The sequence below is a fragment of the Ostrea edulis genome, chromosome 2 (genome assembly GCF_947568905.1).
Source record: "Ostrea edulis chromosome 2, xbOstEdul1.1, whole genome shotgun sequence".
In the NCBI taxonomy this organism is placed as follows: domain Eukaryota; kingdom Metazoa; phylum Mollusca; class Bivalvia; order Ostreida; family Ostreidae; genus Ostrea; species Ostrea edulis.
In genome coordinates, this window is record NC_079165.1 from 67,651,938 (window position 1) to 67,664,040 (window position 12,103).

At 35.5% G+C, this 12,103-nt stretch overlaps 1 long non-coding RNA gene across 1 annotated transcript; it reads right to left on the reverse strand.

The window, feature by feature from the left end:
• Positions 1-1,206: 1,206 nt before the first annotated feature.
• LOC130052357 (uncharacterized) lies at positions 1,207-6,331 on the reverse strand. Its single transcript, XR_008800666.1, has 3 exons — positions 6,197-6,331; positions 4,910-5,110; positions 1,207-1,238 (listed from the first exon to the last, which is right to left on the reverse strand). It is a non-coding gene; the product is annotated as an uncharacterized LOC130052357 (long non-coding RNA).
• Positions 6,332-12,103: the final 5,772 nt, after the last annotated feature.

Genomic DNA, 12,103 nt, shown 5'->3' on the forward strand with positions numbered 1-12,103 from the left:
ATAAGATTTGAACGTTATCCTAAAACATATCAAAAAGGAATAAGTAAATCAGTAATAAGTAATCCAGTTAATTTAGGAGGATATTGAGATTGTGGCCTTCAACTCGACATTTAGATATATGGATGACGCTTTATCTATTCACAACAATCATTTTCATTCATTTGAAAGGTGAAGATAACAAACAGTGATAAATTTCATAACTCCTAGAAGCAATACAAAATAGATATTTTGCAAACACGGACCCCTGGATATACCAGAGGTGGGATCAGGTGCCTATGAGGAGCAATAATCCCCTGTTGACCGGTCACATACGCCGTGAACCCTATCTTGATCAGGTAAACAGTCTAACAATCGGTATGTAACATGTCAGACAGCATTTGACCCAATGATAGGATGTATTGGCAAACTAGATCGTTATAAAGACTATAGAATTTGCGAAATGCTGACTTTAAACGATATTGTTGAAACCCCTGCACCATCAACTTGTTTGTCAGTAGCCTGCCTCGATTTAAACACTTTATTATATAGAAGCATACTATTCCTAATATAAACTATGGCTAATTTCCTCTAGGTACCCATCGAGCCGTCCCCCTTAATCATGAAGTCATACACAGTCACATGACACTATCAGAATCCCCTTTTGTTTTTCAACAAATGTATGAAGGTGTAAGGAAATCCGCAAATAAATTCACGTGAAAATACACAATATGTACTAATCACGTGGTTGCTCTCCGTTGCTACCTTAAAGGGAAAATTCCGGAAGCCTTGAACCTACTTTGGATATTCTGTTTTGCGGCAGACTTCTCCCACGCTATTTTACTTAAACCAGGGGCAACCACTTATTTACATTGTTGATGGGATTTTCAGATTCTCTGAACAAGCCATATTGTACGGGTACCAAAATGGAATGGTCAAGTGGCTGAAAGATATGAGTGGTATTGGGAGGGAAGACACGATGTGGATGGTATTTTTAAGAGAACAGCCGAGAATTATTGATTCCTGTTTCATCGCATTTTCGAAGTTGGTAATCATGCTAAATACTTTGTTCTACTTTCAGATACCGGAAGTAGTTGAAGAAGTTTAAAAAGCACCAAGTTTCTTCAATAACCATTTTAAAACCGTTTATTACTTCGTGAATGCAAGAAAAATTCTAAATGTGTGATCATCTTTTACTACTACAATTTCCTCCAATGTAGTAAGGAAACTGCATCGTTGTACAAAGTTGCTATACCAATTGCCTGTAGATAGTTAAATGTGAACATATATATACACCCAATAAACAATTTGCAAGACACATTTCATAGATAGTTTGAATTATAACATTGCAGCAATATTGATTTATATGGAAAACAAAGGAAAAAAGTTCATTCGAGTGATATCATTTGAAAAAAAAAGAAACCATAATTTCCTCACACGAACCCGTGATGACAAGCTCCATTGATATTAACTGTCCAGCTGATTACGACGAGCAATTAGTACAAGAATACTTCAATATTCTCCATCGTCATCTTCCCATAATCATGTAGCAGTAACTAATTCATGACAATAAATTGTTTATGTGGTTGCTTTATGTGAAGTTTAGTACATGTCATGACTGTGCATGCTCATTTTATTCTTTGTGTATATTACATTTCAAGTTGGTAAGGAAAAAGTGAGAAGATAAAATACGTCATTCATTAAGTATAAATGACAACAGATAAACACGCATAAAAACAGCTGCCTAGAATATGAAAACAATATGCAATGAATAAAACACCTAACCAGGCAAAAACTCCAAATAATGAAATAGAGTTGACTAATGCTACATTATGCACTAAATTGGTAACAGATGTACAAAGTTTCGTGATACTGGTACTAGTACATTTGACTAGAAAATTGAGACCATTTAATAAAACATCCTAGTATTGGGTGTTACCTCGCCACATTAACAAGGTAGGCAGATTTGTTATGCCACTGCTCCCCATAAAAATTGGGCTACCTTGTTAACACCCCATTAAACAAACATATGTAACTTAAGGAAAGAGAACAACGAACAGGATATAAACAAAGTAATACTAAAGAAAATAAAAGCTAGAAACCTGTATAGCGATCGCAGCCCCTAACTGCTTAACTTCACATCCTGCACTAAGGAACTCTCAGTTCCTGACTGAATGGTTCACATTCCAGAATGTGCAGCCCCTGTCTACACATCCCATAACAGAAACATTCAATTAAATGTGACCAATTGGTAATTGATGACAATGTCCATTGTTTTGGGTTAGCAGCTCAATCACGACATATAACCCCTGTCTGCATGACTTAATGATCAAATAGCGAATGTTCACACATTAAGAGTAGGAATACGGATGTATTTATTGAGTGCAGTTGAATTCCATCTACCTATGTTTTGTATCTGAAGATTAGAGAACCCAGATGCTGCAACGGTAGTTGCTGCTCCTATTCTAAAGCTATGCGTTTGATAACGCTGCAAGTCAAGATTACAGAATGCCAGAGCGGAACGAAGATGCTGTGTAACGAATTGTTTTGAAACTGAGACGCAGTACATGAAAGAAAAAAGTGGTTCAGACTGAGACGAATGTTTTGTAATTTCAAATACTGTGGAATAATTTTAATTCGTGGGGACCAATGTTTGTGGGTAAGTAAAATTTTGATGGTTCGTGGGGACGTAATTTCGTGGATAAACAATACGATGCCACTAGTTGATAGTAACTCTACTTGCTTTTAAAAAAATGTTCGAGGACACGTAAATTCGTGGGTAAGAGTGACCCACGAAAACCACGAACATCATTCCACCACGAACAATGATGATTCCAAAGCACTAATTAAGTGTAGCACATTGGCAAATAATTGGTTCTTTAGCACTTTGGTGTAACCTAAGAGTAGTAACATTTGTCTTTGGATGTTTGAAATGTGGAATATTGATGTCAATAACTTGTTGCTGGTCGGGTCCATTTTGGAATGAAATATTTCTAACAAACAGAAAATGCTGGGTTAGGCGGGGTGTCTAGGTGATTTTCCGAATCCACAAGAAAGCGGAAAATGCTAAAAATGAACATGGATCTGAAAAGGTGTCTAAGGAAAGTTGATGAGGTGGTGTGATTTAGGGCCTTCACAAGTTGAATTACAGTAGGCGACGTTATTGGAAGTCTGGACTCCGACGAAGGATTAAACCTGATAACATTTTCTTGATAACGAAATGTTGCATAATGTCTTGGTAACCTTCTAGGTGAAAACTAAAGCTTGAGGAATATACAAGTGTTCGAGCAGATCAAGCTGCCAGATTCTTTAGGAAACAGTGTGAGCTGAATGCTGACAAGTGGTTGAGAGAAAAAGGTATTGGTTTTGCTGACTGCCCAAACCTCCAAGAGATAAAAGTATTGTATTCAGTGAAAGCCGATTTGTACGCAGAAATGGGAATATGGGAAGGTGACTTTTATAAAAAGTTTTGAGAAAATAAGTACTTTGTTTAACGGATTAGGGATTTTCTCATTCTCTTTAAGAACTGGAATTTACAAAACCTAAATAGTTTGTATAGAAAGAAAACTTAAAGACTACTTTTTCTCACATTTTTCTGTCTCACACTGCTGCGAAGTCATTTGATTGTGCCGTCATATATTTTCTATTATTTACGTTACACGGTGAAGATTTACGTTACATGGTGAAATAAAAATATTTTGCATTATTTTATTTAAATTTTAATGCAGTATAATTTCTGGTGGACAACATTGGGTTTTTTAGTTTACACTTACAGTGTAAACAATTTTCGGGCATGCTCTTTCTGCCTATCTAATTAGTTTTTGCATTGAAGTTCAAATGAGGATTTTGATAATCTTTAATTTTCTCAAAGCTCCTAAATTTTTGTATTAAACTGTAGGTAAAATGTGAGAAAATAATCCTTCATTATCTACTCGTGTGGGATAGGAAAATCCCACCTCTGGAACAAGATTCGCTGTCTAGAACTCGGCAAAGCCTCGTCCTAGACTGGGAATCTTGTCCCCTCGGTGGAATATCCCTATCCCACACTCATACTAATGAAGGATTATATTAATCACAAACGAATTACAATCATTCATCGCTATTTGTAAGAACGTTATTATAGTCTAAGTCATATAAAATGTAAATCAAGTAGGTGACAGTTTCAGATAATACAATCACAAGATTGATCTCGTTTTTATCGTTGAAAGTTACGTTTAATCTGTATTAGTGGATGCTGATCCACATAAGTTTTTACAAGTATTTGTCATACAATATTAAAAAACAAAATACATATGTGAATAATCTCTACTCATGGATAACTTCAAGATATGTGTCCATTTAACTGGTTAGCTCGCTTTGACAGATCGATGGACTTTCCACTTCAAAGGTGTGACACTCGGTCCGACTTCCGCTTTCTGACTTCCCTTTTGGTGGTGAACCTATCACGTCTATATACGTGTTTAACATACATACTGGTTTCAGGTAAGAATTATCTGGGGATTCATTAAGATTGTCAGTCACAACATCCAGATAAACTGAACGTCTCTCTTTCAAACTTTCATCTTCTTGTCTAATACTAAGTTCTTCTGATTTTGTACCAATGACTTCATTTCTTAATTTTGGAAGCATTGGTTTTGTTTCATTACTGATTTCAATTTTCGAAACATCTCCTTTGAGTTTTGTTGTTTTATTGAGGGTTGCGACTCGATTTTGTCGTATCTTGAAATATTTTCCAGCATGCCAGACTCGTTTATTTCTACATAAAGCTCTTCCTCTGCTTCGTTTGTAGCCGAGAGCTTGGGCTTTTTGCTTGCAGAAATGTTTTTCCTACGCTTTTTCATTTTTCCGTGAATCTGGTTAATTATTATAATAATCAGAAATAAAGATAATACAGATCCTGTGATTATGATGACCTGCAAAGTTTGTGACTTACCTCCAGAAGCTGACTTAGGAGTCACAGAATTTGTTTCCTTGGATACCACTGCTAAGGTAGGAATGATATCCGTAGGAACAGGATATACTTCGTCTACTTTTGAACTGTTAGGATTTCTCGTTGATTTTGTTTCGACTTTTGGGGATTTTTGAATTGACTTCATGTCGTTTCCTGCTTCGGTACTTGTTGTAGAAGTGGACGCTATTAGAAAATTAGAAATGTTAATGCATACATGTTTTATATGAATGTATCAATTTAAGAATTGTCGTCTTTATATAATCCATTAAATAATTTATTATACACACTGATTAGTTGATACTTATATGAAATCAACATTTACCCTTTGTACGTTGATAGTTCTTTTTGTACTCCCTTTCTGTACTTACCAGTAGTTAGTCTGCTACACCATTTGTATACCCCTGGTAGTTATTCTACTGATATATCCTTTCTATACACAAGCCGTAATTTATTCCAATACAACCTTTGTAAAATTAGTGGCATTCATTTTGATAAACATTTATGATTGCTTACCTGTGATTATTTTGATGCACCCTTCGTACGTTTACTGGTAGTTATTCTAATATACTATTTGTACAGTTACCGGTAGCTATTCTGATACATTCTTTGTTCAGTTACCGGTAGTTATTCTGATACATTCTCTGTACAGTCACCGGTAGTTATACTGATACATTCTTTGTGCAGTTACCGGTAGTTATTCTGATACATTATTTGTACAATTACCGGTAGTTATTTTGATGCATTGTTTGTACAGTTATCGGTAGTTAATCTGATGCATTTTTTGTACAGTCACCGGTAGTTTTTCTGATGCATTGTTTGTACATTCACCGGTAGTTATTCTGATGCATTGTTTGTACAATTACCGGTAGTTATTGTGATGCATTGTTTGTACAGTTATCGATAGTTATTGTGATGCATTGTTTGTACAGTCACCGGTAGTTATTGTGATGCATTGTTTGTACAGTCACCGGTAGTTATTGTGATGCATTGTTTGTACAGTCACCGGTAGTTATTCTGGTGCATTATTTGTATAGTCACCGGTAGTTATTGTGATGCATTGTTTGTACAGTTACCAGTAGTTATTCTGATGCATTCTTTGTACAGTCACTGGTAGTTATTCTGATACATTCTTTGTACAGTTACCACTTTTTCCTCCACAACCGTTGCACTCGTGGTGGTATCTTTTCCTTATACACTTATATACAGTTATTCTGTTTCACCCTTTCTACTCTTTCCGGTTAATGTTTTGCTAACCATTTGTATGCTTACCGGTACTTGTTTTGACACACCCTATATGGGGACTACAAACTTCATCCGCACTACAATTACACTGGAAACGACAGTTCTCCCCCCAAGACGGATATGGACAAGCAGTGGAACAGTTATCTCCATAGGAACCTGTAGGGCAGGCTACATATAAAATGAAAGTAAGATGATAAAACTCTTAATGTTGTTAGAGACAGCGTGAATACGTCATAAGTTAAAATTTAGAATGGTTTGTACTAGGAGGGGAAAAAATGCAAGCCAGAACACAATTCAAAATTGTGGCGGATCCAAGGGGGGGTTGATTCCGGGGATCGGACCTGCCCACTTTCGTAAGAAAATTTTGCTAAAAAGGTAAAATTAACGCATTTTGAGGATGGAAAACCCCTTTGAAAACCAAAATTATGGTCGAACCCCTCTTTAAGAATTCCTGGATCCGCCCCATACAAAGTCAATAATTCATGTTTTGACTTCGTGTTTTAATTGTTACATCAGATTGATGGAGAAATAGAGAGTGACTTACAAATGCATACACCATTGTGATGGTAAAAATTCGTGCAGCACTCGCCTCTGAAAAAAAAAGTTTTATTAGATTCTCTCTTCCAATAAATCTAACAAGAGAATCTATATAATGATATTTTGAATACATTTGTATGTTTACAAAGAATGATATTTTGGAATTAGCGGAAAGTTGTAAATTCAATAGGCAACATATTAAGAGAAAAAAAATGAACCCATCAATAAAATTTCATGTGTATTGACATAGCCCCATGTTTCCACTACTTTCATTTTACTCACAAGATACTATTCCAAGTCTTATATCATTAGTCATACGTCATTGACTGAAATCGGGAAACATACCCACCGGAAAATTGTTGCGCAGTAAAGCGGACCGAGTTTCCGAGGTTTGTTTCCGCGAAAAGACCGAGAACAGGTTCCGATATTCAGTAAACAACCTATCTATCGCATATGTGACGCCACAACTAGGTTGAGTAGGTATCTACAAAGCGGCCATTTAAGGTTCAATTAAAGTCAGGGTACTCTAAAATCTACAGGTATGAAAGGGGAAGATAGCGAACAGTAATCAATCTCATAACTCCTCTAAGCAATACAAAATAGAATTGGGCAAACACGGAACCTGGGACACACCAGAGGTGGGATCAGGTGCCTAGGAGGAGTAAGCAACCCCTGTCGACCGATCACACCGACCGTGAGTCCTATACCTTGACCAGCTAAACGGAGTTATCCGGAGTCAAAATCAGTGTGCCAAGAACGGCCTAGCAATAGGTATGAAACATGTCAGACAGCATTTGACGCAATGAAAGGTTGTACTGGCAAACTAGATCTTGTGTATCGAATCAGTTGAGCGATATAAACACCATATGCAGGTGATAATGGAATATTGCTACATAAATAGGGGAAGTTGACAATGTATAAGCTGAAATCATCCCGTTTGACATAAAGTTGAGTTGTTCCTTTGCCGGTTAAGGTAGTACTCTACATCGTCATAATGGCTGACTTCCTTTAAAAACATGGATGGAAAAATCGATATGAGCAATATTTGACTTTTCCTTTTACATTTTAATAGCTAGTCGAGTAACTCAGTAGTGTAGAATACCGATTGCTGAACTGTAGATCGCAGATTCGAGTCCAGCAGGGGTTTTCAATTTTTTTTTCATATTACCTTCTACTAAATCTATTTTTTGACAAAATAAAGTAGATTTGAGAATTTTCAACTTCAAAATATTGTTGTACATATCCCCCACATCTACATCAAATTTCTCTGGTGTAGCATACCTCCTTAACATCTACTTTCGATAAAATATCTAGGAAGCAGATGTGCACGACTCTGTGGTGTCTTTTATTTCGAGTTCACAGGGATATATATCGAAATCATTGATTGGTTGTATCTTGTTTAAACGTCTCTCTCTTTCTCTCTCGATCGATCGATCGAGAGAGAGAGAGAGTTTCACTCATATGAGACGTTACCAAGACCGGTGAAGGGTTTCAAATTTAGGCCTTTGCTCCGCGCTTACGATCATTGAGCAGTGAGGATTCTTTAGCATGCCACACCTATTGTGACACGGACATCCGTTTTTAAGGTCATATCCGAGGACTCGCGACATTCACACCTTATACCGAGCGTTTGGTGATGGAACTGTCACTATTTTAACAACTTAGGTCTGTCGTGGCCGGGATTCGAACCCTGGCCTTCCGCATACGGGGCGAACGCTTTAACCTCTAGACCACGGCGTCGGTTTATGGAAATGATTGATTAATTGATTGAATTATGATTTACGTCCCTCTTGAGAATATTTCACTCATATGGAGATGTCACCACTGCCGGTGAAGGGCTGCAAATTTTAGGCCTATGCTCGGCGCTTATATCCATTGAGCAGGGAGGGATCTCTATCATGCCACACCTGCTGTGACACGGGGCCTCGGTTTTTGCGCTCTCATCCGAAGGACCATCCTATTTAGTCGCCTCTAACGACAAGCAAAGGGGTACGGAAGACCTATTCTAACCCGGATCCCCACGGGATTTATCGAAATGACATATGAATAAAAATTATTATTGTTTTAAAATAGATAAAACTTCAACGATATATCTAAATGTCGAATTGAAGGCCACAGCAAGAGAGATTTTTCTTCTCACTTAGATTTTTTTGAATAAATTCTGCTTCATAGGAATATAAAAACAGGTCAGCTAAAAAAGTAGCATAACTTGTGCCCATGAGAATTCCAACAGACTGTTGGAAGACCTGATCACCAAACACCACGAAGATATTGTCAATGAGGAACTCCATCATATTATTTATTTCAACTTCAGAGTACTTGTGGGTGGAATCAGAATGATGTTTAACAAAGTAATTTTTTTTGGATGAGTGATCACTAGACATGTATATGAATATTTCCGTTTTCCATTTTTGTTGAAGAAGCATCTGACTATGATGTCAAAAAGTCTAGTCTTAATTCATCTTGAGGAATGGTCGTATAAAGTGTTGAAAAGTCATAGGTTTTGATGTTGTTGAGTTGAGAAAAGTTTTGCGATTTCAAATTTCCTGAAAGTTGTTTAGAATTTTTTAATGTCCACATTTGATTAACACCACTTCTGGCATATGTAGTTGCACAGTACGTTTTAAGTTTCTCCTTCAAAGCTATTAATATTTTCGTGAGGAGCAAATATAGGGGCTTGGTAGAGCACTTACTGTATCCAGCAATGTATCTTTGTTTGAAAGTGTTTTTATGAAGTTTAGAAATCCAGTATAAGTACGGTAACTCATATTAATCCGACCCATTGACTGGCATATTAAATGTGTCTAAAACTGAAGCATGGTCTTGAAGAATTTCATCTTTTGAAAGGGCAGTTAGATTATATATAAGATTACCAAAAATGGAATTAATGCCAAGTTCGGTTAAAATACAATATGTAATAAGAGTACATTAAGAAATATTAATATCGTGTCCATTTTAACAGTTTGATATTTGTCTACATACATACCCTTCTTCTACGTACCGATCGTTAACACAGTTGCCTTTACTTGTTGTTTCTGCATTGCGTGATAAAACCAATAAGGCCAATCCTATGTTTCGACCTCCCCAAGAATTAAAAATTCTCATTGGAAATATTAAATCCATTCCGTCTATGCTTTCTAAACTTACATTGGAAACTCTTTGACCCCTTTTCCTTCAAACATTTATTGTTCAATAATAGTCAGGTGTGCTATATCCTGATGGAATATTAGAGAACACGGAATATTCATTAATTACATGCACGTTTTCGCACACTAGAAACAAATTATGCAATTGAACCAGTCAAACATTATGCATATATTCGACATTCCAAATGTTGCAATACTTGATCTTGTATAATATTGTATTTGTATTCTGTATTTTCCTTTCCATTTTGTATTGTATATTTTTTATTAGTATTGTATTCGAGGAACTGTTTATTTTGATTAGTTATGAAGAATTTTATTGGTCAAGTTTTAGTCTGTATCGTATTGAAAACTATCGAGATGTTCTGAATGCTCAACCTCAACATAAAATGTCCCTCTTTTCTCTGCATGACTAGTTTATACACGAGGTTGATGAGTGACAGAGTTAGAATCTATATGTAAGTAAACAGTAGTTATGAAAAATATATTGCCTATGGTTTGATAATTGAACCATTGTTTACACAAATGAGATTCATTGTAACAAGCCAAAATAAACAATCCCTCAGATACAATATACACAAATGAAAAATAATATACAATTCAAATAAACAATTATACAGTACAAATGAAAATCAATCAATGCAAAAGAAAATTATAAAACCAAAATGGAAATATAAAATACAAATGGGAAAAATACAATAAAACGAAAAAATTATATAATTCAAATAGAAAATATACAATACAAAATGTATATTTTTACAATACAAATGAAAAATCATGCAATACAAATGGAAAATATAAAATGAAAAATCAACATTTGACATGCCATGATACGAATTGACAATTAACAGAGTTGATATCTATATCTGACCCTGAATATTTTTATTCTTTCTTTTTCTATGAAATAAAGTTATTTTCATGTTGCCATACCTTGAAAGAAAACCGAAAATCTACTTTTCTCTAAATCGATTCCAATTTTTTAAAAATTTGACGTCACACATTTGGTAAAGAACAAAAGTATAAGTATTTTAAAGTTGTGTATTATTATTATATGAGGTAGAATCATTCACATGTACATGTATGATGGATTTGATCGCAGTCGCCGCTCTCCGAATACCTACTGCTGATGACGATTGTTGGACATTTAATAGTAAAGGACAAAAAGTACTCCAAATTACCCCTTTCCCCTTAATGTACAGTATGGTATGGAGAAAGATGAGCAGGAACATAGACATTATGAACTGCACTTTATGCCTTGAAGAAAAAAAAATAGAGAAAAGATTCAGCATCGATGTGACCAATGACATTGATGTATATGATACAAAAATAATGATTGTTATGCAGAAGTACCAGTAGAAAAGTGAACATTCCCTAGTACACGAAGAAGAAAAAACTAGAAAACATTTCTCTTTCATCTACCGTAAAATATCAGATCCCTGGGTCAGAACAATGTGAACAACATTAACTGATAATGAAGTATTGTACATCATTTCCTGGCTATTCTATTTTTGGACATTTGAAAGAAAAGGACAAGAACTGTTACTTTGTTCACAGTAAATTCACGATAAGTTTTAAATCATAACTAAGTCGTTTGGAGACTCCTTGTTTTTGCTTGGTATATCTGCTTCTTTCTCTCACCCACCTGGTTTTGACACAATCTGAGCAAACTTGTGTTATTTAGTATAATAGGAGGAAAGGGAACTAACAAGCTTCCGTTAACTTCTCGGTTGCTCGCTTCAAACTCTTACAACTTCGGTATTAATCGTGATGATAATGTATGAAGTTTTCCCAGTCGAAATCCAGAACTTTGTTCTGTTTTGTAATACATGAATCGTTCACCTGATTTCACAGAAACTTTGAAAAAATAAGTTCCGAGAACTAGCCCTACACCATTTTCTCCATGCAATTTTCTTTCATTACGTTGGATTTTACTGTACTTCATCCGTAACATAGATAAATTGTATGTCGACATAAATATGGTGCATGTCTGCATAATTATCTCACATGTCAACATAATTAAGATGCATGTCAACATAAATAAGTTGCAGATAGCATATTGGAAGTCTCACGTGGGCAATATTTGAGACTTTTAGAATATTTTACAAATTCTTATCTGATTACATTTTTCTTATCGGATTCGACAAATTCATCAAATTGAATGTGTGAGGTGTCCACAACCTGCCGTTGTCAGAACATTTAAAAAAAATTCCTGATATCTGAAATAGTTTTCTTTTTAAAGTAAGTTAAACATAGC